This window comes from Homarus americanus, unplaced genomic scaffold (genome assembly GCF_018991925.1).
Source record: "Homarus americanus isolate GMGI-L3 unplaced genomic scaffold, GMGI_Hamer_2.0 scaffold20930, whole genome shotgun sequence".
Taxonomy (NCBI): Eukaryota; Metazoa; Arthropoda; class Malacostraca; order Decapoda; family Nephropidae; genus Homarus; species Homarus americanus.
Window position 1 is genome coordinate 10,318,057 of NW_024748502.1, and position 4,400 is coordinate 10,322,456.

Here is a 4,400-nt window from a genome sequence, read left to right on the forward strand (position 1 = left end):
ATATATATATATATATATATATATATATATATATATATATATATATATATATATATATATATATATATATATATATATAACATAGGTTAAGGCAGTTGCTCGGTTTTCCCGTCCTACAAAAATAAATAAAGTGCGTAATTTTCTCGGTCTTTCGGAATATGCTAATTTAGCTTCGCCGCTAACCAAGTTACTCAAAAAAATAACGCTGTATTTGTCTAGAATGATGAACAAGAAGATAGTTTTGATGAATTTAAGGAAACACTCACCATTGCATCAGTGTTGGCCTTTCCTGACTACAAGGAAGTTTATACTATGTACCAACGTTTCAGGACAATGGCTCGGCGCTGTTCCCATGCAGCTAAAAAGGGGCAAAAAATTGAGTGATTGCTTACGCAAGTCGTTAACTCAATGATTCAGTAACTCTCGACTCAGTAACACATCTAGAGGCGTTAGCGGTTGTCTGGTCACTAACGAAATTTAGAAATATAATTTTTGGATACCAGATAACTGCTCATATAGATCACGCAGATGTGGAGTTATCCCAAGGCAAAAAAAAAAAAAATGAGGTAGACTTGCCCGTTGGTATCTGACAAATCAAGAATTAGCGTCCCACTTTGAATGTGGCTGCTGATGCATTATCAAGATATATAGCCCCCACATAAATATCTTCGCTAATTCTACAGCAGTTAAGAAATGAACAACGATGAGGTCTCTGGTGGTCGTAAACCATTTATTTTCTAGAATCAGTCACTTTGAATTATGACAAGACATATTGCACCACTTCAAAAATATAGGACAATACTGAATCGGTACCACGATGTATCCCAAGCAGGTCATCCCGGACTTGACAAATGCCTTGCTGAAATAAGAAAGGCATATTATTGGAGTACAATGAAAAACAACATCGAGGAACACATTGATAAGTATTTATTTTGTGCACTATACAAAAGCACCACGTGATGCAGCCTGCTCCAATGCTTGAATATCAATCACCGTCCGGGTCGTGATCAACTTGTTGCAACTTTCTCATTTCGACATGGAGTGCATAGATCACTTCTCCAGATTTGTGAGTCGAGTCTCCTTGCAGCATAAATCAGCGGAGACGGTGGCCCACTGTCTAGAGATGCATATTTATACTGTAGTCTGAATTATTTATAGGTATTCAGTTATATCAAATTCATCTATAATCATTAAGCTATCATGCAATTAACATTTAAAAAGTTAAAGTTGAGCACTTACTGAGAAACGTGCATATGCACTGTATTATCACAACGTAAAAGATACAAACATATTTTACTCAATTAACATGGAGTTAACACATTTTAAGACAAACTACATATTTCCAAATGTTCTCCAATCATCAAAAATTATCACATTATACTTTAAGTAATTAAACAATCAATGATTACTTCACAATTTAAGAATTTATCTAAACATTGGTTACCAGCTGATGTTTCCATGTGAAAGTGTAAATCGATGTAGGATTTTTAATGCTAGACGCGATTGTATTTTTTAAAACTCAATCTCCATCGAGTTGGAGGTACAACCCAGGTCAAGAGGCCTACAACCACAAAATCACTGCCATATGACAAAGCTTTTATTTTATTTTTTTTACGGAGTTGTGGTCACGGCTGTGATAAAGGCCAACCAGGGAGTGTAGTACTGTGCCTTTAGTTAAATCAGTTCATAGTGTCATCAGTGACCGAAGACGAAGTTGTAAGTAACTTAAAGTGAATACAAATTGGCAAGCAAGCTGGTAAGGCACCACTGCCAACAGAAACCAAGTCGTGTTATAGGTGCCACAGAGACTTCAAATTTTATTTTGTTTGTGTGCTTTCTCATGGACTGAAACTGTGCCTACAATACACCATTCACAGGGAGATACAGAGTACAGACTACACTGATAATTTTTATGCCTCTCCTGCCCTGGCCAAGTTCCTACTTGAACATGACATCGGTTCTTGTGGAACTGTACGCAAGAACCGGAAACACTGGCCCGTGTTTACTCGTAAACCTGCCCGAGGAGAGATCCAGCTGAAGCAAGCAGACAAGATGCTTGCAATACGTTGACAAGAAAAGCGTACTGTGCAGATGCTGTCAACCGTGCATAAGGGTGAAATAGTTGACAGTGGAAAAAGGGACTGGTCCTCAGGAGAGGTAATGAAAAAACCTGACCCTGTCGTGGAATACAATGTCAACATGCGCCTCGTGGACAAGAGTGACATGCAGGTTGGCGCAAGTGAGTGTGTAAGGAAATGTCTGAAGTGGTACACCTCATGGACATCACCAACCTGAATGCATACAACTTGTACCTAGTAAAAACCAGGAAAAAACCCTCTCTCGGGGTATTTCAGAAGCAAGTGATAATGCAAATCCTGGAGAAATATGGCACCATCGTGGCAGCTGTACCACGACGTCACAGCCAAGCAGGCCTACCTGACAGATTGGTTGCACGTAACTGGGTTGTTCGTCACAACATGGACTTCTTACCAACTGGTCCAGGTGGTCATAAGGGGGCAAAGGCGATGTTATGTCTGTGCTAATGTAAGGGAGGGAACTTCCTTACTTTATTTCATACTATTCTTCTGATTTATTCATATACTTATTTATTTATTTTCTTACTTATGTCTATCTTTCATATTAAACTTTCATGGTGTATATATTTAGTAATTTTCTATGCTGGGTCTTTATTTCCACATATATATATATATATATATATATATATATATATATATATATATATATATATATATAATCAACACCTCAACCCGCCAGGATTCGAACCCACGGCCCACGAACCCATGACTGTGACCGGGGAACGCTACCTCTGGACCACCAGTCCTAGACTCTGTTATATTTCACACAAAGCCTGTTCAACGAGCTTATGGCGCCGTGAACCTCAAATGGGGACTACCCGTATCATGTAGGTGGTCAGAGTAACGTTTCACCAAATCCGGCTCTATAAGCTCGTTGAACAGGCCTTGTGTGAGATATAACAGAGTCTAGGACTGCTTTTAGTATCCTGGTGGTCCAGAGGTAGCGTTCCCCGGTCACAGTCATGGGCCGTGGGTTCGAATCCTGGCGGGTTGAGGTGTTGATTGTATGTAGAAGTCCGCGTGCTTTATTGGGCTAATGAAATATATATGGATCTTTGTGTTTCGAAGCCGGATTTGGTAAAACGCTACTCTGACCACCTACGTGATAAGGGTAGTCCCCATTAGAGGTTCACGGCGCCATAAGCTCGTTGAACAGGCTTTGAGTGAAATATGACATTGTCTAGGACTGCTTTTAGTATCCTGGTGGTCCAGAGGCAGCGTTCCCCGGTCACAGTCATGGGCTCATGGCCGTGGGTTCGAATCCTGGCGGGTTGAGGTGTTGATTGTATGTAGAAGTCCGCTTGCTTTATTGGGCTATATATATATATATATATATATATATATATATATATATATATATATATATATATATATATATATATATATATATATATATATATATATTATATTTCTCTGCTTATATTTTCCAAGTCAATATTCTTGTCTTTACCTCATTTCTTTTCATATATAATATAATATTTTCTGAATTTCAATGTTCTTACCTTGGTGAAGTATACTCTGTTTTTACTTATATTCTAATCCATGGATTAGTCTGGGGAACCATGTATTTCTTATTACAACACCCAGACTTTTATTAGAATATACCATGTCTTAGTACTGTTAGGTAGCCTACTAGCGAGCTTCTAGGCATGTGAGTACAAGTATTATTTTCTGAGAACCAATGTTTAGAAGGAATAGAGCAGTGATACTTGTAGTTTACTAATTTAATATTTATTAACATAAGGAGTGAATAAGATGTTAATTAAGTTCACTCAGACAAGACTGGACCACTTAAGTCTTACTTTACCATTCATAAAATAGATCTTCAATTACTTTTTACATCATTAAACAACTTCAATTATTTATTACATCATCAAAAAACTGTTGTATTATTTCTTTGACAAATAAGATGCAATTGTTATTACACACGTTCAGACCGGACTGGACCCTCAGGTCTTACTTTACAATTAACAAATTACATCTTCAATTCTTGGTTACAACATTTAACAATCATTATATTATTCCATTGTCACTACAGATGGTTATATGACACTTGACAATATCCCGAATTAAATATTCTTTGTAACAACATGCTATTTTGGAATGAATAACATGGCACTTCAACTAGCCTTCAGTGGCTGGTGGACTCAACTCCGATAACAACAGTAGCACTGGTACGCCAACATTCATAGGTTCAATACTTAACCTGTGATAATTATGTGTCTGTTAATTATCACCAATCATGTGCAACAACATTAATACTTTGCCCATATAACTGTAAGGAGTGCCCCAGGATATATGACA